The sequence below is a fragment of the Bombina bombina genome, chromosome 2 (genome assembly GCF_027579735.1).
Source record: "Bombina bombina isolate aBomBom1 chromosome 2, aBomBom1.pri, whole genome shotgun sequence".
NCBI classification, from domain to species: Eukaryota; Metazoa; Chordata; class Amphibia; order Anura; family Bombinatoridae; genus Bombina; species Bombina bombina.
The window spans coordinates 619189792-619207466 of record NC_069500.1 but is presented as its reverse complement, the minus strand read 5'-3'; positions in this window follow the sequence as shown (position 1 = coordinate 619207466).

Below are 17675 nucleotides of genomic sequence, written 5' to 3'. Positions count from 1 at the left end.
TAAATTGATTTTCCTGGATAGTAGGTAGGATCGTTCGAATAGTTTCCATTTTGAACGATGGTACCCTGAGAAATTTGTTTAGGATCTTTAGATCCAAAATTGGTCTGAATGTTCCCTCTTTTTTGGGAACTATGAACAGATTGGAATAAAATCCCATTCCTTGTTCTCTTATTGGAACTGGATGTATCACTCCCATCTTTAACAGGTCTTCTACACAATGTAAGAATGCCTGTCTCTTTATTTGGTTTGAAGATAATTGAGACCTGTGGAACCTTCCCCTTGGGGGTAGTTCCTTGAATTCCAGGAGATAACCTTGAGAAACTATTTCTAGCGCCCAAGGATCCTGAACATCTCTTGCCCAAGCCTGAGCAAAGAGAGAAAGTCTGCCCCCCACTAGATCCGGTCCCGGATCGGGGGCTATCCCTTCATGCTGTTTTGGTAGCAGTGGTAGGCTTCTTGGCCTGCTTACCCTTGTTCCAGCCTTGCATTGGTTTCCAGGCTGGTTTGGGTTGTGAAGTATTACCCTCTTGCTTAGAGGATACAGAATTAGAGACTGGTCCGTTTCTGCGAAAGGGACGAAAATTAGGCTTATTATTAGCCTTAAAAGACCTATCCTGTGGGAGAGCGTGGCCCTTTCCCCCAGTGATGTCTGAAATAATCTCTTTCAAATCAGGTCCAAATAATGTTTTACCTTTGAAAGGAATGTTAAGCAATTTTGTCTTGGAAGACACATCCGCTGACCAAGACTTTAGCCAAAGCACTCTGCGCGCCACGACAGCAAACCCTGAATTTTTCGCCGCTAATCTAGCTAATTGCAAAGCGGCATCTAAAACAAAAGAGTTAGCCAATTTAAGTGCTTGAACTCTGTCCATAACCTCCTCATACGAAGATTCTTTACTGAGCGATTTTTCTAGTTCCTCGAACCAGAAACACGCTGCCGTAGTGACAGGAACAATGCATGAAATTGGTTGTAGAAGGTAACCTTGCTGTACAAAAATCTTTTTAAGCAAACCCTCTAATTTCTTATCCATAGGATCTTTGAAAGCACAACTATCTTCGATAGGAATAGTAGTGCGTTTGTTTAGAGTAGAAACCGCCCCCTCGACCTTGGGGACTGTCTGCCATAAGTCCTTTCTGGGGTCGACTATAGGAAATAATTTCTTAAATATAGGGGGGGGGGAACAAAAGGTATGCCGGGCCTTTCCCACTCTTTATTTACTATGTCCGCCACCCGCTTGGGTATAGGAAAAGCGTCGGGGGGCACCGGAACCTCTAGGAACTTGTCCATCTTACATAATTTCTCTGGAATGACCAAATTGTCACAATCATCCAGAGTAGATAACACCTCCTTAAGCAGTGCGCAGAGATGTTCTAATTTAAATATAAATGTCACAACATCAGGTTCAGCTTGATGAGAAATTTTTCCTGAATCTGAAATTTCTCCATCAGAAAAAACCTCCCTCATGGCCCCTTGAGATTGGTGTGAGGGTATGTCAGAACAGTTATCATCAGCGTCCTCTTGCTCTTCAGTGTTTAAAACAGAGCAATCACGCTTTCTCTGATAAGTAGGCATTTTGGATAAAAGATTTGCTATGGAGTTATCCATTACAGCCGTTAATTGTTGCATGGTAATAAGTATTGGCGCACTAGATGTACTAGGGGCCTCCTGTGTGGGCATAACTGGTGTAGACACAGTAGGGGATGATGTAGTATCATGTTTACTCCCCTCATTTGAGGAATCATCTTGGGCAATATCATTATCTGTTGCATTACTGTCCTTACTTTGTTTGGACACTATGGCACAATTATCACATAAATTTAAATGGGGAGACACATTGGCTTTCATACATATAGAACATAGCTTATCTGATGGTACAGACATGTTAAACAGGCTTAAACTTGTCAACAAAGCACAAAAAACGTTTTAAAATAAAACCGTTACTGTCACTTTAAATTTCAAACTGAAAACACTTTATTACTGAATATGTGAAAAAGTATGAAGGAATTGTTCAAAATTCACCAAAATTTCACCACAGTGTCTTAAAGCATTAAAAGTATTGCACGCCAAATTTCAGAGCTTTAACCCTTAAATTAACGGAACCGGAGCCGTTTTTACATTTAACCCCTATACAGTCCCAGAATGAGGCTCTGTCTATAACTAGAAAGGCCCCCATCTGAAAAAGGTGTCCAACACAGTGCCTGCCGTTTTTCTAAACGTTCCCCAAGATTATAATACCAATAATTAGTTAGAATCTGCATAATATGCCTAGTAAAGCAATTGTTTTAGCCCAGAAAAATGTCTACCAGTTTTTAAGCCCTTTTTGAAGCCCTTTATTCTTTTATGTTTAACTAAGAAAATGGCTTACTGGTCCCCATGAGGGGAAATGACAGCCTTCCAGCATTACATGGTCTTGTTAGAAATATGGCTAGTCATACCTTAAGCAGAAAAGACTGCTAACTGTTTCCCCCAACTGAAGTTACTTCATCTCAACAGTCCTGTGTGGAAACAGCAATTGATTTCAGTTACTGTCTGCTAAAATCATCTTCCTCTTACAAACAGAAATCTTCATCCTTTTCTGTTTCAGAGTAAATAGTACATACCAGCACTATTTTAAAATAACAAACACTTGATAGAAGAATAAAACTACATTTAAACACCAAAAAACTCTTAACCATCTCCGTGGAGATGTTGCCTGTGCAACGGCAAAGAGAATGACTGGGGTGGGCGGAGCCTAGGAGGGATCATGTGACCAGCTTTGCTGGGACTCTTTGCCATTTCCTGTTGGGGAAGAGAATATCCCACAAGTAAGGATGACGCCGTGGACCGGACACACCAATGTTGGAGAAATACAAATTAAGACCGAAATGGAGAAAATGTACTGATATAATTTTTTTTTATGGAATGATGTTATACATTTACAGTTATTTGATATGTTTCTTCTTTTTTAGACAATTTGAGTTGGGGATGCTGGACGACAGGAACCAGCAGTGGTATTTTCTTTTTTGTGGATCTGCAGAAATCAGCAGTGCCGTGGATATGTAAAATACAACCCCCCCCTTTTTTTTTCTTCTCCTCCCCTCCCCTATAAATGTCTCACACAGTGTACCTTAACTTACCTTTACATTTAATCTATACTCCTGGAATGTAGGGGGAATTCATTCCCCTATGAAAAGAAAGACTATCTTCCCTTAATTGTGAAAGAACAGAGCAGACATTGCGTTTCTTAAAAGAGATGCATTTATCTGATGGGGAACACAAAAATTAAAAAGAGACTGGGTGGGAAGGGTTGAATTTGCTTCCTATAAAAGCACCAGCAGAGGAGTGGCCATACTATTTGGGAAAAAGTTAAATTTAGAAACGTACTCAAAGATCCAGACGGGAGATATATAATAGCACAGTCTCAAATTGCAGACAAAATGTATACTCTCTGTAATGTATATGCCCCCAATTAAAAAAACCTGTGAATTTTGGGAAGCCCTAATTACTGTGCTTACTCCTTATCTTTATACCTACATTATTTTGGGGGGTGACTTCAATCTGCCCCCAACCCACAATGTGATAGGTTTAGAGAGCCCCTTAAGCTCAAACTAAACAGTCCCCCCTAAGACAAGCGATACATTTGAACTAGAAATCTTCCAATCCCTGATGACCTCTCTAGATGTTGTAGACATTTGGTGTAAATGGAAAAGATTTTACATGTATCTCGTGAGCCCCTCCCTCCATGTCTCCATGACTTAATTTTAGTATCCAACTCACTAATTCCTCAAATCGTTGCTGAAAAAAATTTGAGATATAATTGCCTCTGACCATGCCCCATAGGACTTTTTGTAGACAATGATACACCTCATAGATTTCCACAATATCTGGTTACCTCCTAAGAATTCCAAAATCAACTAGTGGAATGCTGAGATTACTTTCGCAACAATAATTCACAACACTTAACAACACCAGAACTTTTCTGGAACACTGCTAAAGTAGTTCTAACCAGGAATATTCTAGCCTACTTATCTCGTAGGAAAAAAAGGAATACCGAAAGATTGGAAAAGCTGAGAGACAGCTTAGTTGCAGCTTATCTTACATATTGTACTACACCTACCAGACTGCACCATCAAAAATACATGTTGATTAAAAGGGAATATGATGCTTTGCTAGCCTACCAGGTGTCCCAAACCCTAATGAGAACTAGAGATAGATACTATATATATGGCGATAAATCGGGCAAACTGTTGGCTTTGCTAGTTAACATAAAAACTTCTACCAGACATATTGCTACACTTAGAGATAAAGGGATAATTATTAAAGACCCCAAGCTCATTGCTGAGGGATTTGCATCCTACTATTCTATCTATTAAAAAAGCCTGCACAAAAATAATAACCTAAGGGACAATAAGATCCCCTAAATTCTGATTACCATCAACAATACTTTTAGAACCTTATCAAAAAAAGAAGGAGCTGCATCCAAATGAAACAACGACAACAAACCAGAGCAAACAAAGGTAATCCTAGGGGATAAGGATGTGCAGGAATATGTCCTAATACAAATTGCTTCCAATTTGAGACTGTGGGGCCGAATTATCAAGTTCCAAATGGAGCTTGATGCCACTGTTTCCGCACGAGCCTTCAGGCTTGCCGGAAACAGCATGTATGAAGCATCGGTCTAAAAACATTATTGCAAATGCATAAAATTAACTGCAAAATATAAACTTATCTGCATAACCATACATTAAGTGAAAACAATATAATGCTATAACTCTATATTAAATAAGCATTAACTTAATAACTTAAAAATAAACAGTATATTTATTATTATTATTATTATTATTATTATTATTATTATTATTATTATTATTATATAATATTATATATTATCTTCATAATTGCAGATAGGTATACAGGTAGCCCTCAGTTTACGCCGGGGTTAGGTTCCAGAAGGAATGGTTGTAAATCGAAACCGTTGTAAATTGAAACCCAGTTTATAATGTAAGTCAATGGGAAGTGAGGGAGTTAGGTTCCAGGTCCCTCTCAAAATTGGCATAAGTAACACCTAATACATTATTTTTAAAGCTTTGAAATGAAGACTTTAAATGCTAAACAGCATTATAAACCTAATAAAATAATCACACAACACAGACTTTACTTGCATTTTTCTGCAAACAGTTCTTTCCATGCATTCCAATCTGGACTGATTTATAGACAGGAAGATCTTGTTCCTTTGCAAGCTGCTCGATAGCTCAGGTCTGGTTAAACTGATGAATTTCAGTTTGCTTGGCTTGCATATCTTTGCTGCAACACAAGTGGACAGCTCCACCTACTGGATATTTTAAGCAATGTACTGCTTCTCAATGCTTTTTAATAGCAGTCACATGACTGAAAAAAAAGGTTGTTATTCTGAAACATTGCAAATTGAACCGTTGTAAACCGAGGGCCACCTGTATATGTAATAAAACATAATTTATGCTTACCGGATAAATTTATTTCTCTTGTAGTGTATCCAGTCCACGGATCATCCATTACTTGTGGGATATTCTCCTTCCCAACAGGAAGTTGCAAGAGGATCACCCACAGCAGAGCTGCTATATAGCTCCTCCCCTAACTGCCATAGCCAGTCATTCGACCGAAACAAGCCAAGAAAGGAGAAACCATAGGGTGCAGTGGTGACTGAAGTTTAATTAAAATTTAGACCTGCCTTAAAAGGACAGGGCGGGCCGTGGACTGGATACACTACAAGAGAAATAAATTTATCAGGTAAGCATAAATTATGTTTTCTCTTGTTAAGTGTATCCAGTCCACGGATCATCCATTACTTGTGGGATACAAATACCAAAGCTTAAGTACACGGATGATGGGAGGGACAAGGCAGGAACTTAAACGGAAGGAACCACTGCCTGTAGAACCTTTCCCCCAAAAACAGCCTCCGAAGAAGCAAAAGTATCAAATTTGTAAAATTTTGAAAAGGTATAAAGCGAAGACCAAGTCGCAGCCTTGCAAATCTGTTCAACAGAGGCCTCATTTTTAAAGGCCCAGGTCGAAGCCACAGCTATAGTAGAATGAGCTGTAATTCTTTCAGGGGGCTGCTGTCCAGCAGTCTCATATGCTAAACGGATTATACTCCGAAGCCAAAAAGAAAGAGAGGTTGCCGAGGCCTTTTGACCTCTCCTCTGTCCAGAGTAAATAACAAACAGGTGAGATGTTTGGCGAAAATCTTTAGTAGCCTGCAAGTAAAACTTCAATGCACGGATTACGTCTAGATTATGCAAAAGACGTTCCTTCTTTGAAGAAGGATTAGGGCATAATGATGGAACAACAATCTCTTGATTGATATTCTTGTTAGAAACCACCTTAGGTAAAAACCCCAGGTTTTGTATGCAGAACTACTTTATGTGAATGAAAGATCAGATAAGGAGAATCACAATGTAAGGCAGATAACTCTGAGACTCTTCGAGCCGAGGAAATAGCCATCAGAAAAAGAACTTTCCATGATAGAAGTTTGATATCAATAGAATGAAGGGGTTCAAACGGAACCCCTTGAAGAACTTTAAGAACCAAGTTTAAGCTCCATGGGGGAGCAACAGGTTTAAACACAGGCTTAATTCTAACTAAAGCCTGACAAAATGCCTGAACGTCTGGAACTTCTGCCAGACGCCTGTGTAAAAGAATAGACAGAGCAGAAATCTGTCCCTTTAAAGAACTAGCTGATAGTCCTTTGTCCAAACCCTCTTGGAGGAAGGACAATATCCTAGGAATCCTAACCCTACTCCATGAGTAATTCTTGGATTCACACCAATGAAGATATTTACGCCAAATCTTGTGGTAAATTTTCCTGGTGACAGGCTTTCGTGCCTGTATTAAGATATCAATTACTGACTCGGAGAAGCCATGCTTTGATAGAATCAAGCGTTCAATCTCCATGCAGTCAGTCTCAGAGAAAGTAGATTCGGATGATTGAAAGGACCTTGTATTAGAAGGTCTTGTCTCAGAGGCAGAGTTCATGGTGGAAAGGATGACATGTCCACTAGGTCTGCATACCAGGTCCTGCGTGGCCACGCAGGCGCTATCAATATCACCGATGCTCTCTCCTGTTTGATTTTGGCAATCAGACGAGGGAGCAGAGGAAACGGAAACACATAGGCCAGGTTGAAGAACCAAGGCGCTGCTAGAGCATCTATCAGTGCCGCTTCTGGGTCCCTGGACCTGGATCCATAACAAGGAAGCTTGGCATTCTGGCGAGACGCCATGAGATCCAGTTCTGGTTTGCCCCAATGGAGAACCAATTGAGCAAACACCTCCGGATGGAGTCCCCACTCCCCCGGATGAAAAGTCTGACGACTTAGAAAATCCGCCTCCCAGTTCTCTACCCCTGGGATATGGATCGCTGATAGGTGGCAAGAGTGAGTCTCTGCCCAGCAAATTATCTTGGAGACTTCTGACATCGCTAGGGAACTCCTGGTCCCCCCTTGATGGATGATGTAAGCCACAGTCGTGATGTTGTCCGACTGAAATCTGATGAACCTCAGTGTTGCTAACTGAGGCCAAGCTAGAAGAGCATTGAATATTGCTCTTAACTCCAGAATATTTATTGGGAGGAGTTTCTCCTCCTGAGTCCATGAACCCTGAGCCTTCAGGGAGTTCCAGACTGCACGCCAACCTAGAAGGCTGGCGTTTGTTGTTACCATGGTCCAATCTGGCCTGTGAAAGGTCATACCTTTGGACAGATGGACCCGAGATAACCACCAGAGAAGAGAATCTCTGGTTTCCTGATCCAGATTTAGTAGAGGGGACATTTAATCTGTGTAATCCCCATTCCACTGACTGAGCATGCATAATTGCAGCGGTTTGAGATGCAGGCGCGCAAATGGCACTATGTCCATCGCCGCTACCATTAAGCCGATTACTTCCATGCACTGAGCCACCGTGGGGCGCGGAATGGAGTGAAGAACACGGCAAGCATTTAGAAGTTTTGATAACCTGGACTCCGTCAGGTAAATATCACAGTCCCTAGGAAGGAAACCCTTGTGAGAGGAGATAGAGAACTCTTTTTTTCGTTCACTTTCCACCCATGCGACCTCAGAAATGCCAGAACTATCTCTGTATGAGATTTGGCAATTTGAAAGCTTGACGCCTGTATCAGGATGTCGTCTAGGTAAGGAGCCACCGCTATGCCTCGCGGTCTTAGAACCGCCAGAAGTGAGCCCAGAACCTTTGTAAAAATTCTTGGGGCTGTAGCCAACCCGAATGGAAGAGCTACAATCTGGTAATGCCTGTCTAGAAAGGCAAACCTCAGGAACCGATGATGATTCTTGTGGATCGAATTGTGAAGGTAGGCATCCTTTAAGTCCACTGTGGTCATGTACTGACCCTCTTGGATCATGGGTAAAATGGTTCGAATAGTTTCCATCTTGAATGATGGAACTCTGAGGAATTTGTTTAGGATCTTTAGATCCAAAATTGGTCTGAAGGTTCCCTCTTTTTTGGGAACCACAAACAGATTTGAATAAAACCCCTGTCCTTGTTCCGTCCGCGGAACTGGATGGATCACTCCCATTACAAGGAGGTCTTGCACGCAGCTTAGGAATTCCTCTTTCTTTATCTGGTTTGCAGATAATCTTGAAAGGTGAAATCTCCCTTGTGGGGGAGAAGCTTTGAAGTCCAGAAGATATCCTTGAGATATGATCTCCAACGCCCAGGGATCCTGAACATCTCTTGCCCACGCCTGGGCGAAGAGAGAGAGTCTGCCCCCTACTAGATACGTTGTCGGATAGGGGGCCGCTCCTTCATGCTGTCTTGGAGGCAGCAGCAGGCTTTTTGGCCTGCTTGCCCTTGTTCCAGGACTGGGTAGGTTTCCAGGCCTGCTTAGATTGAGGAAAAGTTCCCTCTTGTTTTGAAGTAGAGGGAGCTGATCCTGCACCTGCCTTGAAATTTCGAAAGGCACGAAAATTAGACTGTTTGGCCCTTGATTTGGCCCTGTCCTGTGGAAGTGTATGACCCTTACCTCCAGAAATGTCAGCAATAATTTCTTTCAAACCAGGCCCGAATAAGGTCTGCCCCTTGAAAGGAATGTTAAGTAATTTAGACTTTGAAGTCACATCAGCTGACCAGGATTTAAGCCATAGCGCCCTACGCGCCTGGATGGCGAATCCGGAATTCTTAGCCATTAGTTTAGTCAAATGAACAATGGCATCAGAAACAAATGAGTTAGCTAGCTTAAGTGTTCTAAGCTTGTCAATAATTTCAGTCAATGGAGCTGTATGGATGGCCTCTTCCAGCGCCTCAAACCAGAACGCCGCCGCAGCAGTGACAGGCGCAATGCATGCAAGGGGCTGTAAAATAAAACCTTATTGAATAAACATTTTCTTAAGGTAACCCTCTAATTTTTTATCCATTGGATCTGAAAAAGCACAACTGTCCTCAACCGGGATAGTGGTACGCTTTGCTAAAGTAGAAACTGCTCCCTCCACCTTAGGGACTGTCTGCCATAAGTCCTGTGTAGTGGCATCTATTGGAAACATTTTTCTAAATATAGGAGGTGGGGAAAAGGGCACACCGGGTCTATCCCACTCCTTACTAATAATTTCTGTAAGCCTTTTAGGTATTGGAAAAATATCAGTACTCACCGGCACTGCATAGTATTTATCCAGCCTACACAATTTCTCTGGCACTGCAATTGTATCACAGTCATTCAGAGCAGCTAATACCTCCCCAAGTAACACACGGAGGTTCTCAAGCTTAAATTTAAAATTAGAAATCTCTGAATCAGGTCTCCCCGATTCAGAGACGTCACCCACAGACTGAAGCTCTCCGTCCTCAGGTTCTGCATATTTTGACGCAGTATCAGACATGGCTCTTACAGCATCTACGCGCTCTGTATCTCGTCTAACCCCAGAGCTATCGCGCTTGCCTCTCAATTCAGGCAATCTGGCTAATACCTGTGACAGGGTATTATTCATGATTGCAGCCATGTCCTGCAAAGTAATCGCTATGGGCATCCCTGATGTACTTGGCGCCATATTAGCGTGCGTCCCTCGAGCGGGAGGTGAAGGGTCCGACACGTGGGGAGAGTTAGTCGGCATAACTTCCCCCACGACAGACCCCTCTGGTGACAATTCTTTTATAGATAAAGACTGATCTTTACTGTTTAAGGTGGAATCAATACATTTAGTACACATTCTCCTATGGGGCTCCACCATGGCTTTTAAACATAATGAACAAGTAGTTTCCTCTGTGTCAGACATGTTTGTACAGACTAGCAATGAGACTAGCAAGCTTGGAAAACACTTTAAACAAAGTTAACAAGCAATATAAAAAACGTTACTGTGCCTTTAAGAGAAACAAATTTTGGCAAAATTTGAAATAACAGTGAAAAAAGGCAGTTACACTAACAAAATTTTTACAGTGTATGTAACAAGTTAGCAGAGCATTGCACCCACTTGCAAATAGATGATTAACCCCTTAATACAAAAAACAGATTAACAAAACGAAAAATATGTTTTTTAAACAGTCATAACAACTGCCACAGCTCCTACTTTTGAAGCCTTTTGAGCCCTTCAGAGATGTCCTATAGCATGCAGGGGACTGCTGAGGGAAGCTGAATGTCACAGTTTGTAATTTTAACTGCACCAACTGTAACTTTTATACTATAACAGTGGAAAGCCTCAGGAAAACTGTTTCTAGACAAAAAACATAATTTATGCTTACCTGATAAATTTATTTCTCTTGTAGTGTATCCAGTCCACGGATCATCCATTACTTATGGAATATATTCTCCTTCCCAACAGGAAGCTGCAAGAGTCCACCCACAGCAAAGCTGCTATATAGCTCCTCCCCTAACTGCCATATTCAGTCATTCGACCGAAAACATGCAGAGAAAGGAAAAACCATAGGGTGCAGTGGTGACTGTAGTTCAAATGAAAAAATTACCTGCCTTAAAGTGACAGGGCGGGCCGTGGACTGGATACACTACAAGAGAAATACATTTATCAGGTAAGCATAAATTATGTTTTCTCTTGTTAAGTGTATCCAGTCCACGGATCATCCATTACTTATGGAATACCAATACCAAAGCTAAAGTACACGGATGATGGGAGGGACAAGGCAGGTACTTAAACGGAAGTTACCACTGCCTGTAAAAAACCCTTTCTCCCAAAAATAGCCTCCGAAGAAGCAAGGTATCAAATTTGTTAAATTTGAAAAGTATGAAGCGCAGACCAAGACTCCGTCTTGTAAATCTGTTCAACAGAAGCCACATTTAAAAAAGGCCCAAGTGAAAACCACAGCTCTAGTAGAATGAGCTGTAACCCCTTCAGGAGGCTGCTGTCCAGCAGTCTCATAAGCTAAATGAATTATGCTTTTTAACCAAAAAGACAGAGAGGCTGCTGAAGTCTTTTGACCTCTCCTCTGTCCAGAATAGACAACAAACAAGGTGAACGTTTGATGAAAACTGTAGTAGCTTGTAAGTAAAACTTTAAAGCACAAACCACGTCCAATATTGTGTAATAGACGTTCCTTCTTTGAGGAAGGATTAGGATACAAGCATGGAACAACTATCTCTTGAGTGATGTACTTGTTAGATACCACCTTAGGAAAAAACCCAGGTTGGTACGCAGGACTACCTTATCCGTACGAAGGACCAGATAAGGAGAATCACATTGTAACACAGATAACTTGGAGACTCTACGAGTCGAGGAATTAGCTACCCAAAAGGAACTTTCCAAGATAAAGATTGATATCTATGGAACAAAAAGGTTCAAACGGAACTTCTTGAAGAACCTTAAGAATCAGGTTTAAGCTCCATGGCGGAGCAACAGTTTTAAACACAGGCTTGGATCTAACCAAAGCCTGACCAAATGCCTGAACGTCTAGAATACTTGCCAGACGCCTGTGCAAAAAAATAGACAGAGTAAAAATCTGTCCCCTTTTAAGGAATTAGCTGACAACCCTTTTCTCAAAAACATCTTGGAGAAAAGATAATATCCTGGGAATCCAGACTTTACTCCATGAGTAACCCTTGGATTCATAACAATCAGATATTTACACCATATCTATGTTCAATTTTCCTAGAGACAGGCTTTCATGTCTGTATTAAGGTATCAATGACTGACTCGGAGAAGCCATGCTTTGATAACATCAAGCGTTCAGTCTCCAGGCAGTCCATCTCAGATTGATTCTATTTAGATGGTTGAAAGGACCCTGAGGTAGAGGGACCTGTCTCAGAAGCAGAGACCGTGATGGAAAGGATGACATGTCCACCAGATCTGCATACCAGGTCCTGCGTGGCTACGCAGGCGCTGTCAAAAACACCAAAGCCCTCTCCTGCTTGGTCTTGACCTCCGGAGGAAATCCCACTCCCCCGGAAGAAAAGTCTGACGACTTAGAAAATCCACCTCCCAGTTCTCAACACCTGGGATATGGATAGCTGATAGACAAGAGTGAGTCTCTGTCCAGTGAATTATTGTAAGACTTCTAACATCGCTAGGGAACTTCTGTTCCCCCTTGATGGCTGATGTAAGCCACAGTCGTGTATATTGTCCGACTGAGTATGATGTACCTCAGAGTTGCTAACTGAGGCCAAGTCTGAAGAGCATGGAATATCACTCCCAGTTCCAGAATATTTATTAGAAGGAGGGTCTCCTCCTAAGTCCACTATCCCTGAGCCTTCAGGGAGTTCCAGACTGCATCCCAACCTAAAAGGCTGGCATCTATTGTAACAATTGTCCCATCTGACCTGCAGAAGGTCATACCCTTGGACAGATGGACCCAACATAGTCACCAGAGAAGAGAATCTCTGGTCTCTTGGTCCAGGTTTAACAGGGGGACAAATCTGTGTAATCCCCGTTCCTCTGACTGAGCATGCATAGTTGCAGCGGTCTGAAATGTAGACGTGCAAACGGTACTATGTCCCTTGCCGCTACCATTAAGCCGATTTCATTCATGTACTGAGCCACCGAAGGGCGCGGATGGGATGAAAAAACACGGCAGAAATTTAGAAACTTTGACAACCTGGACTCCGTCAGGTAAATTTTCATTTCTACAGAATCTATCAGAGTCCCTAGGAGGGAAACCCTTGAGATTGGGGATAGAGAACTCTTTCCTTGTTCACTTTCCACCCATGTAATCTCAGAAATGCCAGTACTACGTCCGTATGAGACTGGGCAATTTGGATGTTTGACGCCTGTATCAGGATGTCGTCTAAATAAGGGGCCACTTCTATGCCCCGCGGTCTAAGGACCGCCAAAGCGACCCCAGAACCTCCATAAAGATTCTTGGGGCTGTAGATATCCCAAAGGAAAGAGCTACAAACTGGTAATGCCTGTCTAGAAAGGCAAACCTGAAAAACGATGGTGATCTTTATGCATCACAATGTGAGGATAAGCATCCTTCAAATCCATTGTAGTCCTCTATTGACTCTCCTGGATCATAGTTAAGATGGTACGAATAGTTTCCATCTTAAATGACGGAATTCTGAGGAATTTGTTTAAGATCTTTAGATCCAAAATAGGTCTGAAGGTTCCCTCTCCTTGGGAACCACAAACAGATTTGAGTAAAAACTCTGTCCCTGTTCCTCTCTTGGAACTGGATGGATCTCGTACACAATGTAAGAATGCCTCCTTCTTTATCTGGTTTGCAGATAATTGTGAAAGGCGAAATCTCCCCTTTTTTGGGGGGGGAATCTTTGAAATCCAGAAGATATCTCTGGGATATAAATTCCAATGCCTAGGGATCCTGGGCATCTCTTGCCCACGCCTGGGCGAAGAATGAAAGTCTGCCCCCTATAGGATCCGTTACCGGATAGGGGTCCGTTCCTTCATGCTGCCTTAGAGGCAGCAGCAGGCTCCTTGGCCTGCTTATCTTTGTTCCAGGTCCGATTGTCTCCAGACCGCCTTGGACTGAGCAAAAATTCCCTCTTGTTTTGCCTTAGAGGAAGAGGATGCCACACCTGCCCTGAAGTTTTTAAAAGGCACGAAAATTAGACCTTTTTTTTTTTTTTTTTTTTTTGGCCCTTGATTTGGACCTATCCTGAGGAAGGGCATGACCTTTTCCTCCAGTGATATAAGCAATAATCTCCTTCAAACCAGGCCCGAATAGGGTCTGCCCCTTGAAGGGAAGTTAAGTAGCTTATTTATTAAAGTCACGACAGCTGACCATGATATAAGCCATAGCGCTCTGCGCGCCAGTATAGTAAAAAACAGAATTCTTAGCCGTTAGTCTAGTCAAATGAACAAGGCATCAGAAAACAAAGGAATTGGCTAGCATAAGCTTGTCAAATATATTCATCCAATGGAGTCGCTTAACTGTAAAGCCTCATCAAGAGACTCAACCCAGAACGCCGCAGCAGCAGTGACAGAAGCAATGTATGCAAGGGGCTGCAGGATAAAACCCTGTTGAATAAACATTTTTTATCCATTGGATCTAAAAAGCACAACTGTCCTCATCAGAGGTAGTGGTACGCTTAGCTAGAGTAGAAACTCTTCTCTCCACCTTAGGAACTGTCTGCCAGAAGTCCTGTGTGGTGGTAACTATTAGAAAACATTCTTCTAAAAAATAGGAGGGGAAGAGAACGGCACACCTGGTCTATCCCATTCCTTATTAAAAAAATTTTAGTAAACCTCTTTAGGTATTGGAAAAACATCAGTACACACCGGCACTGCATATTATTTATCCAGTCTACACAATTTCTCTGGCCCTGCGATTGTACACATTCATTCAGAGCAGCCAAAGCCTCCCTGAGCAACAAGTGGAGGTTCTCAAGCATAAATTTTAAATGTAGAAATATCAGAATCAGGTTAAATCATCTTCCCTGAGTCAAAAAAAATCACCCACAGACTAAGCATATTGTGAGGTAGTATCATACATGGTTCTTAAAGCGTCTGTATGCTCTGTATCTACCCCCAGAGCTAACTGCTTTCCTTTAATTTCAGGTAGTCTGACTAATACTGCTGCCAGAATATTATTCACCACCTTTGCCATGTCTTGTAAAATAAACGCTATGGGCGCCCTTGATGTACTTGGCGCCATTTGAGCGTGAGTCCCTGAAGCGGGAGTCGAAGGGTCTGACACGTGGGGAGAGTTAGTCGGCATAACTTTCCCCTCGACAGAATCCCCTGGTAAAATAAACGCTATGGGTGCCCTTGATGTACTTGGCGCCATTTGAGCGTGAGTCCCTAAAGCGGGAGTCAAAAGGTCTGACACGTGGGGAGAGTTAGTCGGCATAACTACCCCCACGACAGAATCCTCTGGTGATAATGTTTTTAAAGACAAAAAATGATCTTTATTGTTTAACATGAAATCAGTACATCTGGTACACATTCTAAGTTGGGGTTCCACCATGGCTTTAAAACATAATGAACACAGAGCTTCCTCTATGTTAGACATGTTAGAACAGACTAATAATGAGACTAGTAAGCTTGGAAAACACTTTAAATCAAGTTAACAAGCAAATATATAAAACGTTACTGTGCCTTTAAGAGAAACAAATTTTGTCAAGATTTGAAAAACAGTGAAAAAAAGGCAGTAAAACAAACGAAATTTTTACAGTACATGTAATAAGGTAACAGAGCATTGCACCCACTTGCAAATGGATGATTAACCCCTTAATGCAAAAAACAGATCAAAAAAACGACATAGACGTTTTTAAAAACAGACACAACAAACTGCCACAGCCAACAGTGGGAAGCTTCAGTTAACTGTTTCTATGCAAAATTTAAGCCAGCCATGTGGAAAAAACTTAGGCCCCAATAAGTTTTATCACCAAACATATGTTAAAAAACGATTAAACATGCCAGCAAACGTTTTAAAACACATTTTTACAAGAGTATGTATCTCTATTAATAAGCCTGATACCAGTCGCTTTTACTGCATTTAAGGCTATACCAACATTACAGTGTTATCACCAATGTACGTTAAAAAACGATTAAACATGCCAGCAAACGTTTTAAAACACATTTTTATAAGAGTATGTATCTATTAATAAGGCTGATACCAGTCGCTATCGCTGCATTTAAGGCTTTACTTACATTACTTCGGTATCAGCAGTATTTTCTTAGTCAATTCCATTCCTAGAAAAATATTTTACTGCACATACCTTATCTGCAGGAAAACCTGCACGCCATTCCCCCTTTGAAGTACCTCACTCCTCAGAATGTGTGAGAACAGCAAATGGATCTTAGTTACGTCTGCTAAGATCATAGAAAAACGCAGGCAGATTCTTCTTCCAAATACTGCCTGAGATAAACAGCACACTCCGGTGCCATTTAAAAATAACAAACTTTTGATTGAAGAATAAACTAAGTAGAAAGCACCACAGACTCTCACGACCTCCTATCTATGTTGAGGCTTGCAAGAGAATGACTGAATATGGCAGTTAGGGGAGGAGCTATATAGCAGCTTTGCTGTGGGTGGACTCTTGCAGCTTCCTGTTGGGAAGGAGAATATATTCCATAAGTAATGGATGATCCGTGGACTGGATACACTTAACAAGAGAAATAAAGCCAGCCATGTGGAAAAAACTAGGCCCCAATAAGTTTTATCACCAAAGCATATATAAAAACGATTAACATGCCAGCAAACGTTTTATATTACACTTTTATAAGAGTATGTATCTCTGTTAATAAGCCTGATACCAGTCGCTATTAAATCACTGCATTTAGGCTTAACTTAACATTAATCCGGTATCAGCAGCATTTTTCTAGCAAATTCCATCCCTAGAAATATGTTAACTGCACATACCTTATTGCAGGAAAACCTGCATGCCATTCCCCCTCTGAAGTTACCTCACTCCTCAGAATATGTGAGAATGGCAATGGATCTTAGTTACTTCTGCTAAGATCATAGAAATCACAGGCAGATTCTTCTTCTAATGCTGCCTTTGATAAAACAGTACACTCCGGTACCATTTAAAAATAACAAACTTTTGATTGAAGTTAAGAAACTAACTATAATACACCACTCTCCTCTTACTACGTCCATCTTTGTTGAGAGTTGCAAGAGAATGACTGGATATGGCAGTTAGGGGAGGAGCTATATAGCAGCTCTGCTGTGGGTGATCCTCTTGCAACTTCCTGTTGGGAAGGAGAATATCCCACAAGTAATGGATGATCCGTGGACTGGATACACTTAACAAGAGAAATACATATAAACTGTAACATAAGGCAATCATCAGAGAACCTACACACAGTTTCTTTTTGTGTTTTTTTTTTTTGCACAGCAACACAGAAAATTTGGGCAGATGAGACATTCTGCACAAATACTACAACAGATTAAGGTGAATCCCCAGATTTGTGTTTGTACTACATAATTTAATTGATAGCCGCCAAACAATCTTGATAAATAAATCACTTAATATCCATATGACATAACTCATATTAACAGAATAATAACCACATCAGGTTATATGTGTGATTGTTAAGCAGAGTTTCTGTACTGGATTTGAACCTGTGTCTCCTGAACCTTAGTTCAGTATGCCACCTATTGAGCTATTCAGAACCTTACACACAATTAATTATATACAGGGAAAAACAACATCATCACAGAACAAAATTCCGTATAGGAAGTAATAGAGTATGGCTGATTACATAAATTAGAGATACACAGTGGGGAAAGTTTTTGTTCCATAATACAGTATACAGATAATGAAAAAACAAGCAGAAAGTCTTGTATAAATGCTCTGACACTCTTGAAGCTT